This window comes from Lipotes vexillifer, unplaced genomic scaffold (assembly GCF_000442215.2).
Source record: "Lipotes vexillifer unplaced genomic scaffold, Lipotes_vexillifer_v1.1 scaffold513, whole genome shotgun sequence".
Classification (NCBI taxonomy): Eukaryota; Metazoa; Chordata; class Mammalia; order Artiodactyla; family Lipotidae; genus Lipotes; species Lipotes vexillifer.
The window spans coordinates 33,550-46,244 of record NW_006777952.1 but is presented as its reverse complement, the minus strand read 5'-3'; positions in this window follow the sequence as shown (position 1 = coordinate 46,244).

Sequence of the window (12,695 nt, the reverse complement as noted above, 5' to 3'; positions counted from 1 at the left end):
ATTTTTTAAAAATTTATTGATTTGTTTTTATTTTTGGCTGTGTTGGGTCTTTGTTGCTGTGCGTGTGCTCTTTCTCTAGTTGTGGCGAGCGGGGGCTACTCTTTGCTGCGGTGTGCGGGCTTCTCATTGTGGTGGCTTCTCCTGTGGAGCGCGGGCTCTAGGCATGCAGGCTTCAGTAGTTGTGGTGCATAGGCTCAGTAGTTGTGGCACGTAGGCTCAGTAGTTGTGGCTTGTGGGCTCTAGAGAGCAGGCTCAGTAGTTGTGGCGCGTGGGCTTAGTTGCTCTGCGGCATGTGGGATCTTCCTGGACCAGAGCTTGAACCTGTGTCCCCTGCGTTGGCAGGCAGATTCTTAACCACTGCACCACCAGGGAAGCTCCCAGACACTATTTGGACTTGAGTGATCCAACTGTGTGTTGACTTGTGAAGAAAAAGAACAAAATTCAGAGGCTTATTTGAAATGCTGAAAATCTATCTTAGAAATCAAATGCACCATATAAATACATATGTGTGTTTCATGAACTTTTGTACATTTAATATTCATTATGTACTGAGTTGCTGTAGTTAAAAATTTCTTAGGAATAATTATCAACATTTCTCTTCTATATCTTAGCCCAGGAGAGCTCTTGATCTTTTTTTGCACTTGCTGATTTTTTCCAAGATTTTTGCAAGAGTCGGTCACATACCAAACTACAGTTATTACTCTTAGCTAGAAAGACCCCAGATATAAGGCTTTTCTGTAAATAAGAATGTTCATGGGGCTTTGTCACTACTGTTTATCAATGGTCCAGATGGCCATGAATGAATGAGTTAAAAAAGAATATTCTTTTACCATTGACTTTGTGAGCTTCAGTTTACTTTAAGTGCTTTCTCTGAAGCACATTATAATGTGGAAAGACTTGTATCAAAGTTCCATAGATTTTCTTGTAATAAAGCATAGTAACAGGGTGGTGTGGTGGAGATGACAGGAAGATCGGAAAACCAGGCTTTAAAGCCCAGGCTTTTTGCACTAAGGTACAACTGCCTTCCCAGAAGTTAATGCTGCCCAAAAATGGAGCGGTGGTCCCTGAGGCAGCAAGCTCCCTACCAGAAATGGGCTTGGGAGGTTGTAATGGTCAGTATATGTTCCCTTCAAGCCAAAGATTTCTATGTGTTACAGAGTTTTCAAGTGAAGAACTGAAAACTTGCTCTCTTACTCATTTATTAACAAGTATTTATTGAGTCCTTACTATGTGCCAATTTCTGTTCAAGTGCTTTATATGGATGAGGTTGTTTGTATGGAAGAGGGAGTATTATCCTCAATCTGCAGATGAGGAAATGAGTTACATCTCACAGCTCACTAGTGTGGGTCTGGCATTTGAAGCCAAGCAGTCTGCTTCAGAGAATGTGCTCTTAACTACCATGAATTCATGATTTCTACTTAGAGAAAATAAATGGTGTGGAAGAAGTATTCTAGGCAGTTGGGCTCTAGAGAGCAGGCTCAGTAGTTGTGGCGCGTGGGCTTAGTTGCTCTGCGGCATGTGGGATCTTCCTGGACCAGAGCTTGAACCTGTGTCCCCTGCGTTGGCAGGCAGATTCTTAACCACTGCACCACCAGGGAAGCTCCCAGACACTATTTGGACTTGAGTGATCCAACTGTGTGTTGACTTGTGAAGAAAAAGAACAAAATTCAGAGGCTTATTTGAAATGCTGAAAATCTATCTTAGAAATCAAATGCACCATATAAATACATATGTGTGTTTCATGAACTTTTGTACATTTAATATTCATTATGTACTGAGTTGCTGTAGTTAAAAATTTCTTAGGAATAATTATCAACATTTCTCTTCTATATCTTAGCCCAGGAGAGCTCTTGATCTTTTTTTGCACTTGCTGATTTTTTCCAAGATTTTTGCAAGAGTCGGTCACATACCAAACTACAGTTATTACTCTTAGCTAGAAAGACCCCAGATATAAGGCTTTTCTGTAAATAAGAATGTTCATGGGGCTTTGTCACTACTGTTTATCAATGGTCCAGATGGCCATGAATGAATGAGTTAAAAAAGAATATTCTTTTACCATTGACTTTGTGAGCTTCAGTTTACTTTAAGTGCTTTCTCTGAAGCACATTATAATGTGGAAAGACTTGTATCAAAGTTCCATAGATTTTCTTGTAATAAAGCATAGTAACAGGGTGGTGTGGTGGAGATGACAGGAAGATCGGAAAACCAGGCTTTAAAGCCCAGGCTTTTTGCACTAAGGTACAACTGCCTTCCCAGAAGTTAATGCTGCCCAAAAATGGAGCGGTGGTCCCTGAGGCAGCAAGCTCCCTACCAGAAATGGGCTTGGGAGGTTGTAATGGTCAGTATATGTTCCCTTCAAGCCAAAGATTTCTATGTGTTACAGAGTTTTCAAGTGAAGAACTGAAAACTTGCTCTCTTACTCATTTATTAACAAGTATTTATTGAGTCCTTACTATGTGCCAATTTCTGTTCAAGTGCTTTATATGGATGAGGTTGTTTGTATGGAAGAGGGAGTATTATCCTCAATCTGCAGATGAGGAAATGAGTTACATCTCACAGCTCACTAGTGTGGGTCTGGCATTTGAAGCCAAGCAGTCTGCTTCAGAGAATGTGCTCTTAACTACCATGAATTCATGATTTCTACTTAGAGAAAATAAATGGTGTGGAAGAAGTATTCTAGGCAGTTATGGTGAGAGAACAAATAATAGTGTCTTCACCCCTGCAAGGAAAAATGTCACTCCAATGAGATATGTAATGAAGCAGAAAGGGTGGTTGGCCTGGGATGGAATTCAATTCTGTGACACTGGGCAAGCCAGTTAACCTCCCTGAACCTCAGTTTTCTCACCTGCAAAATGGAAATAATGAAGGGTGATATATTTTAATTTGAGCTTTTGTGATTTCTAACATATTTTAGCTACACATTTATTAATGTTTAATTCCTGGTCCTCAGCTGCATTCAGTATTGGTTATGTTGCCAGATTCCTGAATCCTAGATGGGTGTTAGTGCTCAGAAATCACTGTTTTTGGAAAAGGGAACAGGATATGGAAACAAAACCAACTTGAAAAGTTGCATTGGTTGTTCTTAGAAATAGAAGGAAGATTTTACTCTATTCCTTGACAAAAGATAAGCTGCAATTAGCTCCAGTAAAAACGTCTACCTTGAACAAAGAGACATATCCAAGGACTCCAGGAGATAAGCAGAGAGGAAAAAATGGTTTGATGAGTATTCACTTTTTTAAAATTCTAGACTTTTAGTCACTGACATGGTACCAGTACTCATGATCAAGGGTTGACTACAGGTCACAGGCAGTGGGTACCGGTACAGCTTCCACAGTGTTTTATATGTCAAAGAGCCCAGACCCTTTCTCTTTCCACTAAATGAAATCAGTACTTATGAGTGGTACAACTTTAGGTATGGTATCTCTATTGATGCAGCAAGCCTGAGAATGACATGAGTAGAGGGCAGTGCGGTCACAGAGCTGAGTGTCAATGAGAACCCTCTAAAGCTGCTCTGACCAATACGGGAGCCATATGTGGCTTTGCACTTGAAATGCGGCTGGTACAAGTTGAGAGGTGCTATAAGTATAAAGTACACACTAGATTTTGAATACAGTACAAAATAAAGAATGTAAAGTAACTCAATTTTATATATTGATTACATGTTGAAATGATAGTATTCTGGGTATATTTGGTGAAATATATTATTAGAATGATAAATAAAATACATTATAAAATTTACCTGAGGTGGTTTTGGTGTTTTACTTTTTAAAATGTGGATACTAGAAAATTTTAAATTACATGTATAACTAATAATATTTTATCGATAGCGCTGCTGCCAGGTTACTTCTCAACACGAGAGAAGTTGACTAGCACTTTGGGATGAAGGACCTCCTTTTCCTCCCTATTCAATTACCTCTCATTCAATTCAGTCCAATGGTCCTGACTGTCAAGATGTTTTGGGATCCCCACTCAATCATCCAATATTCTGTCTGTGTCTCTCCACTTCATGTTATCTGTCTGCTGTATTGGCTGAGACATCAAGATTTTTATCCAAACAGTGAAGAAAAGTGCTGACCAAAGAACTGAAGGACAACTCTTGGATTTTGCCACTGAAAGCCTCTCTCCAGGTTGTCATTCATCAAAACATTGGCAATGTAGTCATATCAACCTCCATGAAAATAACTAATTTTGCATGTAGCCATATTTCTTATCATGTCCACAAGGATATGCTGAGAGGCCTTGTTGAAATCCATTTATACAACAGCCTATTAGGAAATGAGGTATATCTGACATAACTTCTTAGCAAGCTCATATTGGGTCCTAGAGATCAGCACGTTCTCATCTATGTGCTTACAAATGATGCCTAAGTTGACTGTCATCTTCTTAGCTTTTGGAAGAATCACCCATCTCCAGTCTTTCAGCCTCTTACCCCTCCACAGTGTCTCAAAGTCACAGCCGTGTTTAACAACCTCCTCTATATTCCTCTCAGTACTCTGGGATTCTGTCTAGTCCAGAAGACATAATTTCCTTTGAAGTGTTAATAAGTGTTTCTTGTAATCAGCTCTTCCCTCTCGGTCTTCCATTTCCTCTTACTGATGTTCATTCTACCCTTTATGTTTCAAACGTCATTCTTTCTGACAGAATATAGATGCAAAATTGGAGGTTTTATATACCATAATTATTTTTTAAAGGCTTTAATATTTATTGAGTCTTTCCAATGTATTAAACTTAGCTTTTGTAACAGATAATTCTCTTTTTTTAATCTTTTTTTTTAACATCTTTATTGGAGTATAATTGCTTTACAATGTTGTGTTAGTTTCTGCTCTATAACAAAGTGAATCAACTATACGTATACATATATCCCCATATCCCCTCCCTCCTGCGTCTCCCTCCCACCCTCCCTATCCCACCCTTCTAGGTGGTCACAAAGCACGGAGCTGATCTCCCTGTGCTATGCGGCTGCTTCCCACTAGCTATCTGTTTTACATTTGGTAGTGTATATATGTCAATGCTACTCTCTCACTACGTCCCAGCTTACACTTCCCCCTCCCCATGTCCTCAAGTCCATTCTCTACGTCTGCGTTTTTATTCCTGTACTGCCCCAGGTTCTTCAGAACAATTTTTTTTTTTTAGATTCCATATATATGTGTTAGCATATGGTATTTGTTTTTTCCTTTCTGACTTACTTCACTCTGTATACCGTAGTTATTTAAATGTATATACTCTAGAATCAAACCCCTTAGAATCAAATTCCAGTTCTACCACTTACAAGTTGTGCCTCAATTTCTCCATCTGCAAAATGGTAATAATAGTACCACGTGATTTCACAGGGTCATTGAATAATTGGACAGTCACAACTGGAATTGCTGGCTTGGGGACATACAGGCAAAAAGGAGCAAGTTAGTATCTCTATTTTGCTTAACTAAGGTTTGTAAAGTTTTTTTTTTTTCTAGTTCCTCCCCTCTGCAATGCATGAGGTCTGTACTGCAGTAGTATAGTAGTGTTGTGCTAGCTTTAAAATCAGCCCTGAGACTCCAGAGCTTTTTTTTTTTTTAAAGTCATTTTCTGGTTATTACCACTAAAAATCAAGTTATTCATTAAAACAACAAGAATGATATTTTCAATGCAAACTCAAATAAGTAATGCACCTTGACTGTGTCTGCCCTCTTCACTTAGCCTCACTTAATCCTAATGTAGAGAAGGTAGCTTCCGCATGGGCTGGATTTTGATTTAGAGATAATTCTGCCAAAAAATAAAAATAAATAAAAGATGGCTCCTGAGATCTAATATCAGTTGTGGAAACTGAACAAGTCAGGTAATTAAAGCCTCTGCCTCTTCTAACAGGTCACTAACCTAGGGCAGCAGAAAATTGATAGACAAGGTTTTCAGCAAGGATTCAGATCTTTATATCTTTGGGGGCAAAATAGAGGCATACAGTTGGATTCATAACTCAATAATTATGTTTGAACATGCTGTTGATTAATGAATCAATGTCAACCTGGAAGGGAGGTGGTCTCTGCTGGCACAAAACAGAGCTATGTTCTCAGTCCTGATCTATTCAATACTTTTATTAGTGGTGAGCGTTCAGGAAGAGAGTTTAAAATGCCAAGCACCTAGTGTATGTGTAAGTAACAGTTTTCACAGCTCTTATATGCCTGTTGGTCCAAAAAGTCCAAGGAGAGAAGCAGGACACCTTAAAGCTGACCAGACAAGCTTTGACTCCTGCACAATGCTTACGGTGGGGGAAGCAACTTAACCTGGAAGGAGAGGGTTGGATGTACCAGCTTCATCCACAGCGCTGATGGCAAAGCATGACTTGGCAGCAACACTGTCAAGGTGTCACTTGAATTGATGTCTCCCAACACAATTACAAGAGGACTTGCACTGAATTTTGAGGGGAAGTAACCGTAACAAACTAAAGATTCAGTTGAATAAAAGTTTTATACTATCAGGGCAGTTATAAGAAGCTATAAGTCTTTAGCTTCTTATAAATTGTAAGAATTAAATGTCTCCGTGTTTTGAGGTTTGGTAAAGGAATTTCGACACTGGTGGGAGCAGGGAACTTCCCCTAATTCTGCTCAGCAACTGTTACAAAAGGGAAACCAGGTGAGCAGCCTTATGATGCCCTAAGAGTGATGTCCCAGTTACTATTGCCATGTATCAAATTACCCCAAAACTTAGTGGCTTAAAATAGCAACATTTATTTTTCTTGCAAATCTGCAGTATGGTCTGGGCTTGATGAAGACAGCTCCTTTGTGCCATGTGGTGTCCACCAGGACAGCTCAAAACCTGGGGACTGGAATCTTTTGAAGGCTCTCTACTCACATGTCTGGCAGTTGATCCTGGGAGGACTCAAGCAGCTGGAGACTGGAATCATGAGGCTGCTTGAGAATCTCTATCCCCATGTGGTCACTGTAGCATGGCAGCTTTAGCATAGCTGGACTCCCTACGTGTTGGCTCAGGGCTCCCAAAATATGTGTTCCAAAAGACTGAAGGGAGGAAAAGCTTCATTTCCTTTTATGACCTAGCCTCATAAGTCGTGCAGCATCCTTTCCATCACGTTCTATTCATGGAGGCAGCCATAGACGCTCACCCATATTCCAGGAGAGAAGAAGTAGACTCAACCTTTTGATGAAAGAATCTTCAAGGTTTTGAGAGTATGTAGACCTGCAAATATTGCTGTGGCCCTTTTTGGAAAATACAATTTGCCCCAGGTGATCACATGAGGTGAACGTAAGAGCAGCAGCCGTGACCAAGAGACAATGTCAGAACAGCATGAAAGAGGTCAGGAAAACTCAAGAAGAACGAAGGGACTATCTGCAAATCCGTGAGCACCACCCTGTCCCCCTGCCATCCAGGAAGGGAAGGATTCTGGGAGCAGAAGTTTTGGAGATGGGACCTGAGCCAAAGATCACACCATTCTGGTCAAGGGGTTTATTCCCCTCCCTGCTGGGGGAGTCTGGAAAATGTGGATTACACATCAGTGACCTTCCATGAGAACATGAGGGATGCTGATCAAAGCCATGGACACTCAAAACCGAGAGGGTTGTCAAGAGTTGTCAAGATCTGGTTCCTGACTACAGTTGCCAAAACCTCTCAGAACCCAGTTCTGGGAAAAGAGGACTACTAATTGTTTTTTAAACCAAATAGCACAAGAAAAATCTCTTAAAGTCAGTTGCATCTTCTAGTATTCCCCAGGACTCGACATAACATGATCACTGAATTCATTTCCACCAGCTGCCAGGCACTGTGCAAGGTGCTGAGGATATGTACGGTGCTCAGATATGATTCTTAGCATTGGGGGCCTCACATTCTAGTGCAGGGAGGGAGCTCCAACACTTACCCTTCTCCAAATAATTCATGCTCAATGCAGAAAACTTGGGAAACCACACACACAAAGATGTGACATTTGAATATACTGAACCTGAAAATCTAGGGAAGAGCTCAAAACACAGCTAATCCAAGAATGTATGTGCATGAAGAGAATTTGAACAAGGAAGGAGATGCAAACTAAAAACTGTCACAAAATACCACACTATGAGTTGTTTCGTTTTGTTTTTTAATTTCTTTGATGGACTTTGAAGCACAAACCTTAGGGTGTATCTGAAGTTTCCGGCCCAGACTTTATCAGTGTGGCTCACTTTCAAGGGGAACTGGTTGAGCTGAGAAGTATCCATGGCTACTAGCTATGGGCATGTGGTCCCTGGAATTTTGGTGATAGTGTATGAATCCCAGAATGATCCTGGAATTTCAGATTATCTGGTCAAACTCTGGGCAATTCTTGGGTCCACTTAGCGTACAGATATTTTATCTTTTACTTAACTCTTGCTGTAGAAACTGAGAGCCCCATCAGTGATATAGATGTAGGTTAAAGAAGGATATCCTGACTGATATCCTCCACAATTTCCCAGAAAGCAGTCTGTGAAATTGCAGTGTTATCAGTTTGCTCAACTGTGATCAGGTCTACAGTTCTGAATCCAAGTGCAGATCTGCTGATTATCAGCAATGTGACCTCGGAGAAATATCTTAACCTCTCTGAGCCTCAGTCCCCTTATCTACCTCATATTCTGAAGACTATACAACATGATGTATTTAAAAGTACTTAGCAAAGTACTGGTGTGTAGCAAACACTCTTTAAATACTAGTTATTGCTATGGACTGAAGGTTTGTGGCCCTTAATTCTCCACCCACCTCCCCCCCACCAAATTCATAGGTTGAAGCCCTAGTGTGATGGTATTCAGAAGTAGAGTCTTTAGGAGGTAATGAGGGTGGAACCCTCATAAATGGGATTAGTGCCTTATAAAGATAGATGTGAGAGAGATGATCTCTCCACCACGTGAGGATACAAGAAGAAGACAGCCATCTGCAAACCAGGAAGCTTGCCCTCACCAGACACTGAATCTGCCAGCAGCTTAATTGTGGACTTCTCAACCTCTAGAACTGTGAAAATAAATGTCTGTTGTTTAAGACAGACAATTTATAGTAACTTGTTATAGCAGCCTGAACTAAGACAGTTATTATTACTATTATGCAATAAATGTGATTAAACTGTTTTTGAAGAAATTTGCATTTCTGGTAAAACATCACATTTTTGAAACCTTAGGTTATCTTTCCCCAATATCAAACAGCGTAAAACATTCATTGACCTGCTCACGTGTGGACTTCTGTCCCTGTGGTACTTCCCGCTCTGAAAAAAACCAGAAATGTTGCTGCTGAAGAATTTCTGCAGAGAGCTGATGGAAAATGACGCTACATTCTCAGTCAGCTCCAGGTCCAGAAATACAGGAACTGCTAGGAGGAGGGATGCGTACTATAAAAAATTAATGAAAGAAACCTCAAATAGAGTTGGGAGACCAGAACGGGGGAGCTCTCAGGCTTTGGGAGGATAACAGAGCACAACAGAAAAAAGATTCCTCTTTCCTAACAAGGACTCAGCCAATGGAAAACCACGGGCTTTTTGTTTACTACACCCCTCCCAACTTCCTTTTCCTCTCTATAAAAGAGTTCTCCTTCCCTCGCTGTTTGGGGACTAGCCTGTAGCTCACCGTGGTTGCGGACACTGAAATGCAATTCTTTGTTGGTCGCGAATAAACCCATCTTTGCTGGAGAAATATTTAGCAGTCTATTTGTTTCATGTCAACATTTTGGTGGCCCGAACAGGGACCAGAGAAGACTCCCGATGGTTCCGGGGCTGCTGAGCAAATAGGTGTGGTATCCACAATTGAACCCAGAGTGGCTTACTGCTTTTCTCATGGACCCTGGAGTTTGAAGGTACATATTTCTCCTGGATCCAAGCTCACACCCCCTTGTGTTTGAAACTTCCCTTTATTCAGGATCTATTTAAAGGTTTCATCTTTCTGGTTAAAGCCTTATTCTCTATGTGAGTACTTGTTTGGCACTTTGGTCTGATCTTAAAATCAGACTGTTTCAACCGAAGGGCCCTCGGCCCAGTTCTTTTGCGAAGGGGCTGCCTTTGGTTTGTTTCCTCCAAGACCAGGCTGTCTCCTTAAGACTGGCTGGGATTGGCTTGCAAGCTGTTTAAATTGTGCCGTTTGTGCTGTAAGCTGTTTGAAAATTGTTCCTTACTCCAGAGGGAAAAGCCTCTGAGAAATGAGACCCCACTTATCTAAGTATTTTGAGGGTGCCCCCTATAGGAACTCTGGTCAGTTTTATGTTCGAAATCCAAGGTTCTGCCTCAAGTGCATTTCTAACTAAATGGACCCACCTGACCAAAGGCAATTTAGAATATCAGTGGCCATTATGGACAAATTTTGAAATCTATGAACTTAATTTCCTTGCAACCAAATTGGACTGCAATAGCTCACTTTCCTTGTTTATACATATTTCATGTAGTGCCTCTCTTTTGACATAAAGGGGTTGATTTGAAAGTAACATTTTTACAGACAACATCTAAGTAAGTAGTGGGGGCTGGGAAGGTGAATACAGTTGTGGCATTGTCAGTAGAATTAGTCGGTCAATAGTTACAAATATGGACCATTATAGAAGGAGTCAAGAAAAAGCAAGGGATGGGGTGATACCCGCACTGGAGAAGATTTGAACTCAGTAAGCTATTCCAAAAGCATGTCTATCACAGTATATGGTATAATTTGGTGCATTGAAAAAATTAGTCATAGGGATGATGATTGGATCAATATTCCTGGAAAAGACCACCCCAGGAGGGGAATGGCATATCCAGCAATTGGATAAATTTCCTGTGGATGCAAGGGACCAAGAGAGTCTTACGATAGCATTATTCTGCCAGGGAGGTGGACTGGTTATAGAGAGAACATAGCTAGGGAGAGTGAAAATCAGGGCAAGATCCCAAGGCCATGCCCAGATGATTTCAGTTCAGTCTTCCATCCAGACTTTGTGTTGATAGATCCATTCAGAAACATGAGAATGGCATAAAAACATCTCAGAAACAATCCAGACAAGGAGGAGCATAGGGAGGTGGGAACCATCAAGGGTATGGTCTTCTTAAAGTGTTATCATTCCAACAGTATACAGAAGAGCTATTATTATGCAAATACCTATAAGCAAGAAAGCAATGCCTAGAATTTCAACTTTACCAAGAAAGCCCATTGTCTAATAAAAACTGGCCTGGTCCCAGATCTTGGGATAGCCATCCACTGCATATGTTGTCTGCTCCTCATCCATGTTGGCCGGCAGTCATGAGGTTTTTTTGGATAACTTCAATTTGAGGGCTTTGGTAGCCTGGGAGGTCCAGACAAGTGCAGGGGTCTTCTTTAAAGGAGAAACATGAACCCGTGGATCAATGCCTTTGAGTTTAGCTGCATAAGGATTAGTTAACAATACCTGATAGTGTCCCTTCCAATGAGGTCAAAGGGCATCCTTAAGGAGCATACACAGTCATTAGGCTGAAGGTTATGTTGATGTAGATCTTCATCTCCCGAGAATGTAATGTGAAAAGATTGTTCCACAAGTTAGCTTTTAAGACTTTGGTGAGTTCTTTACAGTGAGTCAAGAGGTCTCCTTTCATAAGGGCAGCATCACACATGCTTTCTTCAAGCCTCATGGGTCTACCAGTGATGATCTTGAAGGGAGATAACCTGCTCTTTCCATGAGTGGACGTTAGGTTGACTAAGACTATAGGCAATGCCTTGGGCCAGGGCAGCTGGAGCAACTCAACAAATTTGGCTAGTTGGATTTTTTTATCCCATCAATGTGTTCCACCAGCCGTGATGATTGGGGGTGATAAGTGCAATCGAAGTGTTATAAAATGGGCCAAATTTTACAGATTGGATTATTTAACCAGTAAAATGGGAACCTCTGTTGCTATGAAGCTCAAAGGGTATGCCCCAAGTAGGAATAATTTTTTTCCAATAAAACTTTACTTTCTGCCATGGCTGTGGCTCTGAGACAAGGGAAGGTTTCCACCCAACGAGAGAACATACAAATCATTACTAACATATATGTATAGGCTTAAGGTGGTGGCAGCTGGATAAAGTCCATTTGCTATACCTCAAAATGTCCTGAGGGTAAAGGAAAATGGCCCATGGAAGTGTGAGCAGGCTTCCCTGGGTTATGTTTAGGGCAGTCCTGACAGCTTCAATACACTTGGTGAGCCACCTTAGGAGATGGTTTCCAGCAGCATTGTTTTCCCTACTGAATAGTTTTGTCCATGTTTCACTGTGTCAGGTTACGTATATATACCAGGATAAATTTCTGTAGATGGTCGGGGAGGACGGTGCTGCCATTTGCCCTACCCAGAGGTTTATTTTTGAATTATGTGTACAGCCCTTGCCTAATCCAATTCTCTCAGTCCTTCTGGATGGAGAGCTGTTGGGCTTCTAATATTTTAGTAATCCATTCATACTCTGATTCTGTAGGCAGGCAAGGCTCTGCTAACACCAATTTGTGTCTTTTGAGGGCAGCCAGTTTTGCAGTGGTATCAGCTGTATCCCTTGCTTTCCCCTGTGTCTGTTGTTGAATGACCAGGCATTTTGATTACCACCAAGGATTTGGGCAGCTGCATAGAATCCCAAAGTCCTAGAACATAGGAGCTGTTCTTAACATTTTGCCTTGAGGAAGATAAGAATCCTGTTTCTAAAGCATGCCAAAATCATGGGCAATGCCCAAAGTGTATCTACCATCAGTATATATATATTAGCAGTTTTGTCTTCAGCTAAAAGACAACCTCTAGTTTACATTATAATAAGCTTAACCTGGCTACT